Source organism: Scyliorhinus torazame, chromosome 11 (assembly GCF_047496885.1).
Source record: "Scyliorhinus torazame isolate Kashiwa2021f chromosome 11, sScyTor2.1, whole genome shotgun sequence".
Classification (NCBI taxonomy): Eukaryota; Metazoa; Chordata; class Chondrichthyes; order Carcharhiniformes; family Scyliorhinidae; genus Scyliorhinus; species Scyliorhinus torazame.
The window spans coordinates 178,717,647-178,736,519 of NC_092717.1; the positions used below are offsets into that span (position 1 = coordinate 178,717,647).

The 18,873-nt window shown below is 49.7% G+C and overlaps 1 pseudogene; it reads right to left on the bottom strand.

Moving 5' to 3' along the window:
• Positions 1–7,369: 7,369 nt before the first annotated feature.
• Positions 7,370–18,541, bottom strand: LOC140385952 (histone H4-like; annotated as a pseudogene).
• Positions 18,542–18,873: the final 332 nt, after the last annotated feature.

Consider the following 18,873-nt stretch of genomic DNA (forward strand, 5'->3'; position numbering starts at 1 on the left):
ATTATGGAGCAGATGATGGAAGGCATCGAAGGGGTACGTGTATATGTGGACGATATCATCATTTGGTCCACCACTCCGCAGGAACACATGCATCGTCTTCGACGTGTCTTCACCCGCATACGGCAAAATGGCCTGCGTCTCAACCGTGCGAAGTGTGCTTTCGGCCAGACGGAGCTGAAATTCCTCGGGGACCACATCTCAAGGTCCGGGGTCCGTCCCGATGCAGACAAGGTTAGCGCCATCACAGCCATGCCACGACCGGCTGACAAGAAGGCTGTCTTAAGATTCCTGGGCATGGTCAACTTCCTTGGGAAGTTCATTCCCAACCTGGCTTCTCATACAACAAACATGCGCCATCTCGTAAAAAAATCGACGGAATTCAACTGGCACCAGTCGCATCAGCAGGAATGGGAGGAGCTCAAGCACAAACTGGTCACGGCACCAGTGCTGGCCTTCTTTGACGCGACTCGCCCTACAAAGATCTCAACAGACGCCAGCCAATCTGGTATTGGAGCGGTACTCCTGCAAAAAGACAGCACGTCATCATGGGCCCCGGTTGCGTATGCCTCACGAGCCATGACCCCTACCGAACAGCGCTACGCGCAAATCGAAAAAGAATGCCTGGGCTTGTTAACTGGACTGGACAAGTTCCACGACTATGTGTATGGCCTGCCACGATTCACGGTCGAAACTGACCACCGCCCCCTGGTCAACATCATTAACAAAGACCTGAACGACATGACTCCTCGCCTCCAGCGCATCTTACTCAAACTCAGGAGGTACGATTTTGAACTGATCTACACTCCGGGGAAGGAACTCATAGTGGCGGACACTCTTTCCCGAGCAGTGAGCACACCACCAGATGCGGAGGGGTTCGTGCGTCAAATTGAGGCACACGTGACTCTGACAGCAGCAAATATGCCAGCTGATGATCCTTGTCTGGCCCACATACGCGCAGAGACGGCGACTGACCCTCTGCTGCAGCGAGTGATGCGCCACATGACGGAAGGGTGGCTAAAAGGGCAGTGCCCCCAGTTTTACAATGTGCGAGATGATCTCACCAATATAGACGGGGTCCTTATGAAATCGCATAGGATCGTCATTCCACACAGTGTGCGCCAGATGATTCTTCGTCAACTACACGAAGGCCACTTGGGTGTCGAAAAATGCAGACGAAGGGCCCGGGCGGCGGTATATTGGCCGGGTATTAATGAAGACATAGCCAACATGGTGCTCAACTGCACAACCTGTCAGAGGTTTCAGCCGGCGCAACCTCCGGAAACACTTCTACCACACGAGATGGTGACGTCCCCCTGGGCGAAGGTGGGTGTTGACCTATTTCACGCGCTCGGCAGAGATTACATTGTTATTATAGACTACTTCTCAAACTACCCGGAAGTCATGCCTCTCCATGATCTGACGTCGTCCGCAGTCATTGGGGCCTGCAAGGAAACGTTTGCTCGCCATGGCATTCCAAGGACTGTCATGTCAGACAATGGACCTTGTTTTGCCAGCCGTGAATGGTCGTCCTTTGCCGCAGCATATGGTTTCACTCATGTGACATCCAGCCCTCTGCATCCACAATCGAACGGGAAGGCTGAAAAGGGTGTCCACATCGCAAAGCGGCTCCTGTGCAAGGCGGCTGATGCCGGATCGGACTTTAACCTTGCCTTGCTGGCCTATCGATCGGCCCCGTTATCCACGGGCCTCTCGCCAGCGCAGCTACTAATGGGTCGCTCCCTCAGGACGACGGTACCTTCCGTCCTGGCACCGACAACAGACCATGAGGCGGTTCTTCGGGACATGCAACTGCAGCGTGATCGCCAGAAAGGTCGGTACGACACACGAGCGACGGACCTGCCCCCCCTGTCCTCCGGAGACAAAGTACGCGTCCATCAACCGTATGGTGGCTGGTCAGCACCGGCCGAAGTCCTCCGACAAGTGGCTCCCCGCTCGTTCCTGGTTCGCATGCCGGATGGTTCCGTGCGTCGCCGCAATCGGCGCGCCCTTCGCCGACTTCCACGTTCACAGCCACACAACACGCCAGATCCTCAACAGGCTTCCGAGGATGACTTTGTGGAGCTGCCGCACATCACGCCCTTTCCATCGCCACCCATGGCCATGCCTGCACAGCAGCCGGTGGTTCTTGATCCACCCTTAAGGCGGTCAACCCGAATTCGTCGCAAACCCATTAGAATGGACTTATAATACAGTTCATATGTTTAATAAGTTGGACAATTTTACATGATAACCTGTTGTTGTTTATCGTTCCAGATGTCGTCTGACTGGACAACTGTTCAAAATTTTTTTTCTTCTTCTCTCGTTCGCATTTCTGTTATGTTATGGTACAACTGGATTCATGTGACGCACTCGACATCGCCCCATGTACATAGTTCCGTCATAGACACATGCTGCACACGACACACACACACTCTTAGATGCACTCACGTCACGATCATATTTATTACCACGTAGGCACATATCTTTGTAAAAAGGGGGGATGTCATGATATTCAAACACACACATCATGATGGACACACTAACAGGCAAATCAGAGTACACAACACCACAACCAATCACAGACAAGAACACCAACCACATAAAAAGCACGAGCACGACACCTGGAGGTCAGTAGGTCTGGGGAGAAGGAAGCATGAAAGAGCTGTTGAAACACCACAAGCAGGGAGCCCCCCACGTGCAGAGTGCAAAGACCAAGTTGTAAATAGTGAGTTTAAATAAACAAGTGTTGTACCATATGCAACTGTGTTGGCTCTTCTGTGTGTTAGAACACCCAACACCACACCGACCACCGCGGTCCCGGGAGAACAGGGAGCCCTGCACGCCGCTTATGCTCCCCAACCCCCCCCCGCACCCCATGTATGACCCGCCGGCGCTACCACTTTGGGTCCCGACCACCGCTCTCCACGGAGAAGAGGGAGTTCTGCGCGTCTCTAACGCCCCCCAACCCCCCCCCCCCCGCGCGCCCCACGTATGAACCGCCGGCGCTACCAATTTGGGTCCCGACCACCGCTGTCCCCAGAGATGAGGGAGCCCCGCGCGTTCCTAACGCTCCCCAACCCCCCCCCAGCGCCCCATGTGCGACCCGCAGACGCCGCCATTTTGGGTCCCGGCCACCACGAGGGGAGGAAGGGCGCCGCCATCTTGGATCACCCCAGACCAGTACGAAGCATGGGGCGGCCATTTTGTCCACCCCAGCCGCCATCTTGTGACCCCCCAGCCATGTGCGATGCATGGGGGCAGCCATTTTGTTCATCCCCGACGCCATCTTGGACGGCAACAACGGACCCCAGTGTCGACGGCTCCACGGGGTTCGAAGAAGATGCTCAACTACTACAACCACGTCTCGCTTCAATAACGCTGGACCAAGCTCGGCCCCGGACACTCCAGACGACGACGACAACGGTGCTGATAAACGGGCACGAGACACCATGCCTAGTCGACTCGGGGAGCACGGAGAGCTTTATCCACCCCGACACGGTAAGACGCTGTTCTTTGACCACCCATCCCAGCGCACAAAAGATTTCCCTAGCTGCAGGATCCCACTCCGTACAAATCAAACGTTTCTGCGTAGTTACCCTAACGGTGCAGGGGAGGGAGTTCAAAAACTACAGGCTCCACGTCCTTCCCCAACTCTGCGCCCCCACATTACTGGGATCTACTGCAATCTGCAGAGCCTTACCTTCAAATTCGGCGGCCCAATACCCCCACTCATTATCTGCGGCCTCGCAACCCTCAAGGTGAAACCCCCGTCCTTGTTTGCGAACCTCACCCCGGATTGCAAACCCGTCGCCACTAGGAGCAGACGGTACAGCGCCCAGGACCGGACCTTCATTCGGTCCGAAGTCCAGCGGCTACTAAAGGAAGGCATAATCCAGGCCAGCAATAGTCCCTGGAGAGCACAGGTGGTAGTAGTGAAGACAGGGGAGAAGCAAAGGATGGTCATAGACTATAGCCAGACCATCAACAGGTACACACAACTAGACGCGTACCCTCTCCCCCGCATATCCGACATGGTCAATCGGATTGCCCAATATAAAGTCTTCTCCACCGTGGACCTCAAGTCCGCCTACCATCAGCACCCCATCCGCCCAAGTGACCGCAAGTACACAGCCTTCGAGGCAGACGGGCGATTATACCATTTCCTAAGGGTCCCATTTGGCGTCACAAACGGGGCCTCGGTCTTCCAACGAGAGATGGACCGAATGGTTGATCAACACGGGTTGCGGGCCACGTTCCCGTATCTCGACAATGTAACCATCTGCGGCCACGACCAGCAGGACCACGACGCCAACCTCCAAAAATTCCTCCAGACCGCTAAGGCCTTGAACCTCACGTACAACGAGGACAAGTGCGTTTTTAGCACCAACCGGCTAGCCATCCTGGGCTACGTAGTGCGCAATGGGATAATAGGCCCCGATCCCGAACGTATGCGTGCCCTCATGGAATTTCCCCTCCCGCACTGCTCAAAAGCCCTGAAACGCTGCCTGGGGTTCTTTTCATACTACGCCCAGTGGGTCCCCCAGTACGCAGACAAGGCCCGCCCTCTAATACAGACCACGACCTTCCCTCTGTCGATAGAGGCTTGCCAGGCCTTCAGCCGCATCAAAGCGGATATCGCAAAGGCCACGATGCGCGCCATCGACAAGTCCCTCCCCTTCCAGGTCGAGAGCGACGCCTCCGATGTAGCTCTAGCGGCCACCCTTAACCAAGCGGGCAGACCCGTGGCCTTTTTCTCCCGAACCCTCCACGCCTCAGAAATCCGCCACTCTTCAGTAGAAAAGGAAGCCCAAGCCATAGTGGAAGCTGTGCGACATTGGAGGCATTACCTGGCCGGCAGGAGATTCACTCTCCTCACAGACCAACGGTCGGTAGCCTTCATGTTCGATAATGCACAGCGGGGCAAAATCAAAAACGACAAGATCTTAAGGTGGAGGATCGAGCTCTCCACCTTCAACTACGAGATCTTGTATCGTCCAGGAAAGCTGAACGAGCCGTCCGATGCCCTATCCCGCGGCACATGTGCCAACGCACAAATTAACCGCCTCCAAACCCTCCACGAGGACCTCTGCCACCCGGGGGTCACTCGGTTTTTCCACTTTATCAAGTCCCGCAACCTCCCATACTCCTTAGAGGAGGTCCGTACAGTCACAAGGAACTGCCACATCTGCGCAGAGTGCAAACCGCATTTTTTCAGGCCGGATGGTGCGCACCTGATTAAGGCTTCCCGTCCCTTTGAACGCCTTAGTCTGGATTTCAAAGGACCCCTCCCCTCCACCGACCGCAACATATACTTCCTTAATGTGGTGGATGAGCACTCCCGCTTCCCATTCGCCTTCCCCTGTTCTGACATGACCGCGGCCACAGTCATTAAAGCCCTGAACACCATATTCACACTGTTCGGTTGCCCCGCATACGTCCACAGCGACAGGGGGTCCTCTTTCATGAGTGACGAGCTGCGGCAGTTCCTACTCAGCAACGGGATAGCCTCGAGCAGGACGGCCAGCTACAACCCCCGGGGGAACGGGCAAGTAGAAAGGGAGAACGGCACGGTCTGGAAGACCGTCCTACTGGCCCTACGGTCCAGGGACCTCCCAGTTTCCCGGTGGCAGGAGGTCCTTCCGGACGCCCTCCACTCCATCCGGTCACTACTGTGTACTAGCACTAATCAAACGCCTCATGAGCGCCTCCTTGTCTTCCCCAGGAAGTCCTCCTCTGGAACGTCGCTGCCGACCTGGCTGGCGGCCCCAGGACCCATCTTGCTCCGAAAGCACGTGCGGGCGCACAAGTTGGACCCGTTGGTCGAAAGGGTTCACCTCCTTCACGCGAACCCGCAGTACGCCTACGTGGAGTACCCCGACGGCCGACAGGACACGGTCTCTCTGCGAGATCTGGCGCCCGCCGGCAACACACACACCCCCCCGACACCAATCACCCAACCCCCCCCCTTCCTGCCACCGCCGCACCCCGCGACCACCCCCTTCCCAGGAGGATCAGTCCTCCTCCCAGGCCCGACCAGGAATAAAGCCCAAGCTGAAACCGTAAGGCTCCCGGAGAAGACAACACCGGAACAAGCACCACCACCACCGGGGCCGAGGCGATCGACACGGACGACCAGACCGTCCGACCGACTCGTGGCGTCGATCTAACAGTACAATGTGGACTTTAACGAGAACTTTTTGTCTTTTTCTGACGATTACTGTAAATAGTTTGAACCAAAAAAAAAAAACCTTGTACATACTGTTATAACATGTGAAAGCTTTCCTCCCAGGTCCAGCCTTGTAAACCCTTACCACCATGCGAAGCATCACCCCGCCGGGTTCATTTTTAACAAGGGGTGAATGTGGTAGTATGCATTAGGGGTCATGTGGGACTGTGCAGCCATGATGTCATTGGCTGACAGATCCCGGGTCCTGGTTGGACGTTGACCTCTAGCTCCGCCCTGAAGGCGGAGTATAAGTACCTGGAGTCCTCCCCCGCAGGCAGTCTACTACCGAACTGCGGGGGAAACAGTCACGCTTAATAAAGCCTCATCGACTTCACTCTATTCGTCTCTCGGAGTCTTTGTGCGCTACACTCTGTTACAGCCAAACCCTGGTTATTCTTGTCTCATCACCTTTCTCAAGCCTAATGGCCACCTGAAGATTCATATGGATCTTATGCAGCTTAACAAAGCCATACACAGGGAAGTCCACCCAATGGTGTCAGTAGATGGCAGTTTGTCCAAGCTCACCAATAGCATCTGTTTTACTCAGCTCAGTGGGTTTTGGCAAATACCACTTGACAAACAATATAGACTCCTGACAACCTTTATCACCTCCTTTGGTAAATTTTGCTTTAACAGCTTCCCTTTAGGCTGTTTTTCTGCCCCTGAGACCATGTCCAACATACCATGTTAACAATCCTTGAGGGCAAACAAGGTGTAATCTGCCACCTCATACATGGCTCTACAAGTGCAGAACATGACCATGCAGAAAGAGAGGTCCTCAAGCCTCTCAGGCCCAATGCTGAACGACAAGTGAGAGCTTGCCGGGACCAACATAAAATTCCCAGGACACAGGATCCAATGGCATGGCATTAGTCAATCCATGGAAAACAAAAGCCATTGCTGAGTTTCCCAGCTGAATTGCATCACTGGCATTCAATGTTTCTTTGGGATGGTAAACTGATTGGGAACATTAATCCCTAACTTGGCCAAACTCACGAAACCCTTGAGAGACTTTGTGCAGATGGGCCAATAATGATTCTGGGGCTCAGAACAAATCAAAGCCTTTCAATTCATTAAAACCGACTAGTCTTGCTGCACTATGATCCCACATTATCTACTGTTGCCAGAATTTGGTCAATTTGTTCAGCCACTGAATTCATAGAGGGTGCCGTCCTGGCGTTTCTGAGTATACACCATATCCATAGCAGTGACCCTCTTGCACTTGGTGTAGGTGACCGCATCCCTGATCACATTCTCCGGGGAAACTTCAGCACCTCGCGGGTCTCCTTGTAGATCAAGCCCGAGATCCACTTGGCCCTGCCATGGTGAGCCAGTCGGGGGTGGATGGCTAGTTTTGTGATACCCAGGATGTTGTCATGAAGCACTTTGCAGTGCTGCTTTGCTCAGCCTTTTCCCAATCCTTTGCCTCCTTTTTCTCTGCCAGACAAATCACTGCTGCTGCCAGCACTTCCTCCACTGGCCTCAGAGCTGTTTTCATCCAACTGCAAAAGAACGTTGAGAGAATACCTGTCTATTTGGCTTTGAGTGCCCTCACATAAACTGAACTATTGTATATCACTACTGAGAAAGAGGCACTGGCAGTTAAATGGGATGGCGGGGGAAGCCGGGGTCAGCAGGAGTCAGCTGACTTACGGGAGAGTTATGGGGGGAGCAAAGGAGCTAGACTCGGGTCTAGCGGGGGGGCGGGGGGGGGGGGGGTGGGGGGTGCAGAAATAGGGTTGCTGCTGCACTGACCGAGGGGAAATTGGACACAGAAGAGGTGGTCGGGGTGGCGGTCCCCCGTCTGGGGGACTGGAGGGTGAGGGTGGCGCGGAAATGGGACTGGCCTAGAAAAGGTGATGGCTAGTCGGCTGGGGTGGGTGGGGGGGGGGGGGGGGGGTGGAGGCCCCCCAATCCGGCTGATAACGTGGAATGTGAGGGGCCTGAATGGGCCGGTAAAGAGGGCCCGAGTGTTTGCGCACTTAAAGGGACTGAAGGCAGACGTGGTCATGCTCCAGGAGACACATTTGAAGGTGGCAGACCAGGTCAGGTTAAGAAAGGGATGGGTAGAACAGGTATTCCATTCGGGGCTGGATGCGAAGAACAGAGGGGTGGCAATATTGGTGGGGAAGCGGGTGTCGTTTGAGGTCAAGAATATTGTAGTGGACAATGGAGGTCGTTACGTGATGGTGAGCGGTAGGTTGCAGGGGACGTGGGTGGTATTGGTAAATGTATACGCCCCGAACTGGGATGATGCTGGATTCATGAAACGGATGTTGGGGCGCATTCCAGACCTGGAGGTAGGAAGCTTGATAATGGGTGGGGATTTTAATACGGTGTTGGACACAGCACTGGATCACTCCAGATCTAGGACCGGAAAGAGGCTGGCTACAGCCAAGGTGCTTCAGGGGTTTATGGACCAGATGGGGGGAGTGGATCCGTGGAGGTTTGCCAGGCCGCAGTCCAGGGAATTTTCTTTTTTTTCCCACGTGCACAAAGCCTACTCCCGGATAGATTTTTTTGTTCTGGGCAGGGCACTGATCCCGAAAGTGGAGGGAACGGAGTATTTGGCCACAGCCATTTCAGATCACGCCCCGCACTGGGTGGAACTGGAGTTGGGAGAGGAGAGGGACCAACGCCCGTTGTGGCGGTTGGATGTGGGACTGCTGGCAGATGAGGCGGTGTGCGGGACGGTGAGGGGGTGCATTGAAAGGTACTTGGAGGCCAACGACAACGGGGAGGTGCAGGTGGGGGTAGTATGTGAGGCGCTGAAGGCGGTGGTCAGGGGAGAGTTAATCTCCATCAGGGCTCATAGGGAGAAGTGAGAGGGCAGGGAAAGGGAGAGGTTAGTGGGGGAGATTTTAAGAGTGGACAGGAGATACGCAGAGGCCCCTGAAGAGGGACTACTTAGGGAAAGGCGAAATCTCCAGACGGAGTTCGACCTGTTGACCACAGGGAAGGCAGAGGCACAGTGGAGGAAAGCGCAGGGGGCGACGTATGAGTATGGGGAGAAGGCAAGCCGGATGCTGGCACACCAGCTCCGTAAGAGGATGGCAGCGAGGGAGATAGGTGGAGTCAAGGATGGAAGGGGAGCTACGGTGCGGAGTGCGATGAAAGTAAACGAGGCATTCAAGGCCTTCTATGAGGCGCTGTACAGATCCCAGCCCCCAGCGGGGGAAGAGGGGATGCGACGATTCTTGGACCAACTGAGGTTCCCGAGGGTGGAGGAGCAGGAGGTGGCTGGTTTGGGGGCACCAATTGGGTTGGAGGAGCTGAGTAAAGGTCTGGGGAGTATGCAGGCAGGGATGGGCTCCCGGTTGAGTTCTATAGGAAGTACGTAGACCTGTTAGCCCCGTTGCTGGTGAGGACTTTCAATGAGGCAAGGGAGGGGGGGACCCTGCCCCCGACAATGTCGGAGGCGACGATCTCTTTGATCCTGAAGCGGGATAAGGACCCACTGCAATGTGGGTCGTACAGGCCGATCTCGCTCCTCAACGTGGATGCTAAGTTGCTGGCAAAAGTGCTGGCTACGAGGATCGAGGACTGTGTCCCGGGGGTGATTCACGAGGACCAGACGGGATTTGTAAAGGGCAGGCAGCTAAACACCAATTTGCGTCGGCTCCTAAACGTGATAATGATGCCATAGGTGGAGGGAGAGGCGGAGATAGTGGCGGCTATGGACGCGGAGAAGGCCTTTGACCAAGTAGAGTGGGAGTACCTTTGGTACGTGCTGCAGAGGTTTGGGTTCAGGGGAGGATTCATTAGCTGGGTTAAGCTCCTATATAGAGCCCCGGTGGCGAGTGTGGTTACAAATCGGCGGAGCTGGGACGAGGCAGGGGTGCCCCCTGTCCCCGCTGTTGTTTGCATTAGCAATTGAACCCTTGGCCATGTCATTAAGGGAGTCTAGGAAATGGAGGGGGGTGGTCCGAGGGGGATAGGAGCATCGAGTGTCGCTTTACACAGACAACCTGTTGTTGTATGTGGCGGATCCAGTGGAGGGGATGGTGGAGGTCATGCAGACTCTAAGGGAGTTTGGGGATTTTTCGGACTATAAGCTCAATGTAGGGAAGAGTGAGCTCTTTGTAGTACAGTCAGGAGACCAGGAAAGGGGGATAGACGATCTACCGTTGAGGAGGGCGGAAAGGAGCTTTCAGTACTTGGGGATCCAAATAGCTAGGAGTTGGGGGGCCCTACATAAACTTAATTTGACGAGGCTGGTGGAGCAGATGGAGGAGGACTTCAAATGATGGGACATGTTGCCGCTCTCGCTCGCGGGTAGAGTGCAGTCGGTCAAGATGGTGGTCCTCCCGAGGTTTCTTTTTGTGTTCCAGTGCCTTATAATCGTGATCCCCAAGGCCTTTTTGAAGAGGGTAGGCAGGAGCATTATGGGGTTTGTGTGGGCGAATAAGACCCCGAGGGTAAGGAGGGGGTTTCTGGAGTGCAGTAGGGAGAGAGGAGGGTTGGCGTTGCCGAATCTGGGTGGCTACTACTGGGCAGCCAATGTGGCGATGATCCGTAAGTGGGTGATGGAAGGAGAGGGGGCGGCATGGAAGAGGTTGGAAATGGCGTCCTGCATAAGAACGAGCCTGGGGGCGCTGGTGATGGCACAGTGCTGGCGCTCTCGCCGACAAGGTACACCACGAGTCCGGTGGTGGCGGCAACGCTAAAGATCTGGGGGCAGTGGAGACGACATAGGGGTGCGATGGGAGCCTCGGTGTGGTCCCCAATCAGAGACAACCATCGGTTTATCCCAGGGAGGATGGACGGGGGGTTTCAGAGCTGGTATAAGATTATAAGAACTAGGAACATCTGGCCCCTCGAGCCTGCTCCACCATTCAATGAGATCATGGCTGATCTTTTGTGGACTCAGCTCCACTTTCCGGCCCGAACACCATAACCCTTAATCCCTTTATTCTTCAAAAACCTATCTATCTTTATCTTAAAAACATTTAATGAAGGAGCATCTACTGCTTCACTGGGCAAGGAATTCCATAGATTCACAACCATTTGGGTGAAGAGGTTCCTCCTAAACTCAGTCCTAAATCAGTGGAAACAACCTGCCCGCATCTATCCTATCTATTCCCTTCATAATCTTATATGTTTCTATAAGATGCCCCCTCATCCTTCTAAATTCCAACGAGTACAGTCCCAGTCTACTAAACCTCTCCTCGTAATCCAACCCCTCCAGCTCTGGGATTAACCGAGTGAATCTCCTCTGCACACCCTCCAGTGCCAGTACATCCTTTCTCAAGTAAGGAGACCAAAACTGAACACAATATTCCAGGTGTGGCCTCACTAATGCCTTATACAATTGCAGCATAACCTCCCTAGTCTTAAACTCCATCCCTCTAGCAATGAAGGACAAAATTCCATTTGTCCTATTTACCACCTGTTGCACCTGTAAACCAACTTTTTGCGACTCATGCACTAGCACACCCAGGTCTCTCTGTACAGCAGCATGTTTTAATATTTTATCATTTAAATAATAATCCCTTTTGCTGTTATTCCTACCAAAATGGATAACCTCACATTTGTCAACGTTGTATTCCATCTGCCAGACCCTAGCCCATTCACTTAGCCTATCCAAATCCCTCTGCAGACATCCAGTATCCTCTGCACTTTTTGCTTTACCACTTATGTTAGTGTCGTCTGCAAACTTGGACACATTGCCCTTGGTCCCCAACTCCAAATCATCTATGTAAATTGTGAAAAGTTGTGGGCCCAACACTGATCCCTGAGGGACACCACTAGCTACTGATTGCCAACCAGAGAAACATCCATTAATCCCCACTCTTTGCTTTCTATTAATTAACCAATCCTCTATCCATGCTACTACTTTCCCCTTAATGCCATGCATCTTTATCTTCTGCAACAACCTTTTGTGTGGCACCTTGTCCAAGGCTTTCTGGAAATCCAGATATACCACATCCATTGGCTCCCCGTTATCTATCGCACTGTTAATGTCCTCAAAAAATTCCACTAAATTAGTTAAGCACGACCTGCTCTTTATGAACCCATGCTGCGTCTGCCCAATGGGACAATTTCCATCCAGATGCCTCGCTATTTCTTCCTTGATGATAGATTCCAGCATCTTCCCTACTGCCGAAGTTAAGCTCACTGGCCTATAATTACCTGCTTTCTGCCTACCTCCTTTTTTAAACAGTGGTGTCACGTTTGCTAATTTCCAATCCGCCGGGACCACCCCAGAGTCTAGTGAATTTTGGTAAATTATCACTAGTGCATTTGCAATTTCCCGAGCCATCTCTTTTAGCACTCTGTGATGCATTCCATCAGGTCCAGGAGACTTGTCTACCTTTAGCCCCATTAGCTTGCCTATCACTACCTCCTTGGTGATAACAATCCTCTCAAGGTCCTCACCTGTCATAGCCTCATTTCCATCAGTCACTGGCATGTTATTTGTGTCTTCCACTGTGAAGACCGACACAGAAAACCTGTTCAGTTCCTCAGCCATTTCCTCATCTCCCATTATTAAACCTCCCTTCTCATCCTCTAAAGGACCAATATTTACCTTAGCCACTCTTTTTTGTTTTATGTATTTGTAGAAACTTTTACTATCTGTTTTTATATTCTGAGCAAGTTTACTCTCATAATCTATCTTACTCTTCTGTATAGCTTTTTTAGTAGCTTTCTGTTGCCCCCTAAAGATTTCCCAGTCCTCTAGTCTCCCACTGATCTTTGCTACTTTGTATGTTTTTTCCTTCAATTTGATACTCTCCCTTATTTCCTTAGATATCCATGGTTGATTTTCCCTCTTTTTACCGTCCTTCCTTTTTGTTGGTATAAACCTTTGCTGAGCACTGTGAAAAATCATTTGGAACGTTCTCCACTGTTCCTCAACTGTTTCACTATAAAGTATTTGCTCCCAGTGTACCTTAGATAGTTCTTCTCTCATCCCATTGTAATCTCCTTTGTTTAAGCACAAAACACTAGTGCTTGATTTTACCTTCCCACCCTCCATCTGTATTTTAAATTCCACCATATTGTGATCGCTCCTTCCGAGAGAATCCCTAACTATGAGATCCTGAATCAATCCTGTCTCATTACACAGGACCAGATCTAGGACCGCATGTTCCCTCATAGGTTCCATTACATACTGTTCTAGGAAACTATCGTGGATACATTCTATAAACTCCTCCTCAAGGCTGCGTTGACCAACCTGGTTAAATCAATCAACATGTAGATTATCGGGCAGGGCTTAGAAGAATGGGGGACCTGTTCATTTATGGGACGTTTGCGAGCCTAGGGGCACTGGAGGATAAGTTTGGGCTACCCCCGGGAAATGCTTTCAGGTACATGGGTAATAAATCATAAAATCTTAGAATCTCTACAGTGCAGAAGGAGGCTATTCGGCCCATCAAGTCTGCACTGACCCTCCAAAAGAGCACCCCACCTGGGCCCACACCCTATCCCCATAACCGCATCTAACCTGCACATCCCTGAACACTAAGGGGAAATTTTAGCACAGTCAATCCACCTAACCTGCACATCTTTGGACTGTGGGAGGAAACCGGAGCTCAAGGAGGAAACCAGCCAGACACAGGAGCACGAGGAGAAAGTGCAAACTCCGCACAGACAGTCACCCAAGGCTGGAATTAAACCTTGGTCACTGGCGCTGTGAGGCAGCAGTGCTAACCACTGTGCCACCATGCTGCCCTCATTGGCAATACCATCAGTTCTCACAACCGATGAACAAATAATTTTATTTTTTTTAATTACAATATCTACTGCATTGAACCAAAACAAAAGCTCCAATTCCCTCTAATTTTGCTTTACCTGCTCATTCTAAGTCGTAATGCATAAAACGCCAACGTGTATAAGTTGGAAGTGATTTCCAGACCATTGCTTCCTCACTTTAGGTTTTGACTATGTATTGAACGTAACTGTTTCAAAGATGGGCTGTAGTCAATTGATGGAGAATGTTTGTTTCATTCCTTCATGCAATAACATTTATAGTATCCAGATTTAAGAAATTGGTTGCAAGTATTGTGGCTCATATTACCAACAGGTTCAAGTTGCATTGTTCACTCCAACACCAGAATTTATTACAATCTGCTCTCTTTCCATGCAAAATATAAAATCTACAGTATATAGAGTCTTTTCTAGCTGTGTAGTTATGATGCTTTCGTAATGAGCTCCGGCCATTTTTCAATTAGATACTAAAAACTTGTATTGAGCATCTGATTTTATATTGAGGTTGTTAAAGACACTAATTTCTGAAATTAAACCTGTTTGCTGATAACAAGTAAAGTGCTATACAGTTCAAAAGATCATACTCATTCATCAAAGATGTAATAAACCTACTATAGTCATTGGCAGGAAGACAAGAATCCGTTAATGATGGTCTGGTATCTGGTAAAGAATGTCATTTTAACTGAATAAACAAAAGAATAGACAGTAAGTGCAAATGAATCGTTTCCATCCAGAGCTTTCAACCTTTAGTATATTGGTTGTTTTTTTGCATAACAGAATGGAATTGAAACATTTTCTGCTGACAAGTTTATTTAATGTCAAGGTGCTGACACAGAATTGAAATTTTTAATTTTAAAAACTGTGCTATTTGACAACAAATGTTAATATTTGTTCAGATAAATCCTGGAGAGAAAGTAGACATTTGTTTTAGCACATGATTCTCATTCACACACTCCCATGCCAACAACACCAACCACCTCCCACTGCCCTCAACCCCTTACAGCAGCCATGCATGCCATCTAATTAACAGTTAGGATTATACAATATCTAAAGCTTGAACACTGTGCAAAGAACTGTAAATCCAACAGTTTGAATAGATTTGGAGCTGAGCAAATATAGCAATGTTTTGCAACACTTAGGATCCATACAGTGCAGAAGGAAGCCATTCGGCCCATCGGTTCTGCACCAATCCTCTGAAAGAGCACCCTTCCTAGGCCCAATCCCCCATCCTGTCTCCGTAACCCCACCTAACCTGCACATCTCTGGACACTAAGGGACAATTTAGCATGGCCAATCAACCTAACTTGCACATCTTTGGACTGTGGGAGGAAACCGGAGCACCCGGAAGAAACCCATGCAAACACGGGGAGAAAGTGTAAACTCCACACAGTCAGGCCAAAATCGAACCCAGGTCCCTGATGCTGTGAGGCAGCAGTGTTTACCACTGGGCCACCGTGTCTCCATTGGCCTAAATGAACAAATTTCAATATGAACATTTATCACCTTAAAGTTTTATCAAAGCTAATTTAGATTTATTCCTGTGCTTAAATAAAGGAAGGTCCTACGGAACAACAGTGGAAGATGGCTTAAAGACTTTACGTCTAAGTTTTCCTTAGAATCACCAGTCAAGATGTTTTCCTTTCTCATTCCACTCTGTAATATCAGCATTTTCTACAGTCATTCCAAATTTCCAACATTGCAAATTATTTAACCTCTACAATATGAAAATTAGGAGTTGTTCAACAATGCCCTCGCTACAAATTACCAATTCAAAAATACATCAAAATTATTATAAGGATTGAAATGGTCACATGCGTTTAAGCAACTAAATTAACATTCTGTATTGGAAATACATGTTTTAAAATGCTACAATTCTTACATTCCAGAAAGCTTCAGCAAGTCTTCCCGATGGATAAAATAAAAAAAAATCAATTATTAGAATGTAATTAGTGCAGATTATAAGTCACATATTGCAAATGTTGATAGGCACATCACAATTTTTCAGTATAAAGTGGTGCTGTACTTTGGATGTCCCAGGCCCATTTTCATTCCGTGCTTCCCTTTGCCAAGACAGAGTTGAGGGTGGTACAATCTTCCTCATTGTCACTGGATCACAGAGACAGGATTTCTGTTACATTTCCCACTGTGGAGCCTCACTCTCCAGGCTCATAAATGAAGAATGGCGATTTGATTGATCTTATGTAAAGCTGCAGCACCTGTGGAACTTCACTCCAATTGAATCACTCTTTAAGACAGAAAGGAATAAAGTGAGACAATTTATTTAGTGCTGAAAAACACCATCTCTGATAATCATAAAACCCCCAGCAAATATTGTTTTTTCTCCACGGATTTGTGCTCAAGCTGAACAATCCTGGTGTGAAATGCTTCAAAATTAGGGGCACCCAAAGTACTAATCAGGTATAGTGCAGCCAGATGTATAGTAAAGGTTTCTTGCTGGCCCAATAATGACCCACCCTTCAGAACAGCACCCCCTACTGCACTTATGTGGCATCACTCATCCTGCCATCTCTCCAATTGAAATTGCCAGCTAATGCCAAGTTAGTTTTGTGATGTTTGCTAAGCCCACAAGGAACTGGTTATATTTGGTCTTGCGATAAACTTCTGGCCTTATATGTGCCCCTTTACTAAGACTATACCCATTTCCACTTCCATAGTATCAGCCAACTCCATGCCTACCTCTCAGCTCTATTGCATGAACCACTCATCCGTACCTTTCTTACCCGTTAGACATGGCCATTCCAGCACACTCCTTGCCACCCTCTCACATTCACCCCTACCTAAACCTGAGGTCATCAAAAGCTCTACAGCCTGTGTTCTAGTTCACACCGGGTTCGTGGGCAATACGGTAGCACAGTGATTAGCACAATTGCTTCACAGCGCCAGGGTCCCAGGTTCGATTCCCGGCATGGGTCTCTGTCTGTGTGGAGTCTGCACATTCTCCCTGTGCCTGTGTAGGTTTCCTCCAGGTGCTCCGGTTTCCTCCCACAAGTCCCAAAAGACATGCTGTTAGGTAATTTGGACATTCTGAATTCTCCCTCCGTAAACCTGAACATGCGCCGGAATCTGGCGAGTAGGGGCTTTTCACAGTAACTTCATTGCAGTGTTAATGTGAGCCTACTTGTGACACTAATAAAGATTATTATTAAGTTCTGTTCATCCATCAATTCTATATTCGCAGAACCACATTAAGTTCATGGTTAAGCAATGCCTCAATTTTAAAATTCTTATCCTTGTTTTTAAAACCCTCCATGGCCTCACCCTTCTCTATTTCTGTCATCTTCTCCAACCTTACAACCCTCTGAGATAACTCTGCTCCAATTTTGTCTTATTCTGCAAATCCACTTTAATCACTCCACCCAACTGGTAGCCATACCTTCAGATGCCACATCACTAAGCTCTAGAATTCCCTCCCTAAATCTCTCCATCTCGAAAACTCTCATTTCTCCTTTAAGAGATTCCTTAATAGCTGCCTCTTTGATCATCTGCCCTAATGTCTCCCCATGTGGCTCAGTGTCGAATTTTGCTTTGTAGCATGCCTGTTAAGTGCCTTGGGATGTTTCACTACCTGAGAGGTGCCATATAAATATAAGTTGTTACTGCTGTTTAGAATTAGAATTAGAATAGAATCCCTATAGTGCAGAAGAAGCTATTCAGACTATTGAGTCTGCACTGACCTTCCAAAAGTGCAACCATTGAGTCTGCACTGACCTTCCAAAAGTGCATCCTACCTAGGCCCAACCCACCACCCTATCCCCGTAACCCCACCTAGTCTTTGGACACTAAGGGGCAATTTGGCATGGCCAATCCACTCACCTTGCACATTGTTGGACTTTTTTCACATTGGATTGCCAAACCTCCCGGAATGGATAATTGATTCCCAGAACACTCTTATTAGGAACTCAAGAGAAAGGTACTTGTTATTTGCAGTCTGAATCTGTGGCCTTTCATCTTGAAGGCTCTCTGCAGCTCTGCCTGCAGGAAGTGGAAACTCTTGTGGTCCTCCTATGTGTCAACACTGGGATGTAGCTCTACTTCGTCACTTGCCAGGTGAGACTGGTTGGATTGTGCATCAACAGGCCATTTCTGAACCTCACCAATGCAGTGCAGACCCTACCTATGGTTTGGGGACCAAAGAGGATTCCTGGGGTTGCTTTTTCACCCAAAGTTTAAAGACAACTATTCAATCTAGGTGAAACAGGAAGGAATCTGAATCAGCAACACTCAGCTCCTGGAAAATACTACAAATGCTTTCAATCATGCACCAGAAAGGTTAGCACCACAACACCTCGTAAAAGGAAATCATATGTGTAAATTGCCCAGAATGTAAAGGGGTGTCCCTCCTTTCAGTGTAATAACCTCCCTTCTCAAAAGCATTTTTATTTTTTGCCCTTTTTCCCAATTTGTACTCCTCCTTGGCCAAAAGTTTTAACTTTCAATTGGGCACAGTTCCCCGAGCATGAACTCTCACTTGTGCATGGTTTTCTTGTCACCAAATCTCACTTTGGTACAGTTAGCCTGGTGCACACACTGTTCTACACTGCCCTGGGTGCTGACACTTTCTGTTTCCTTAGCATCAATCGTCATTGTGGCACAGTTATTCTGCCACTGCATTTTACTGGCTTACGATTGTTCCCCTGGCACTGATTGCCACTGAAGGATGGTTGGCATGGCACTACTTTCACTGAGGTACAATTCCGTAGATGACAGCTGCCCATCATGGCCACTCCTTATGTGTAAGTTCAGACAATGCCATGTGATAAAGTGCTATGGGATTGAACCTCCAGGAATACAGCAAACAAAAATTAACAAGCTTATGTGGGTCGTTTAATACCCAGCAGACAGAGAAGACTTTTACCCAATAGTCTGGGTTTGAGCCCAGAGGTGAAAGTTCAGTGTCTAATCCAATAGGCCACCCT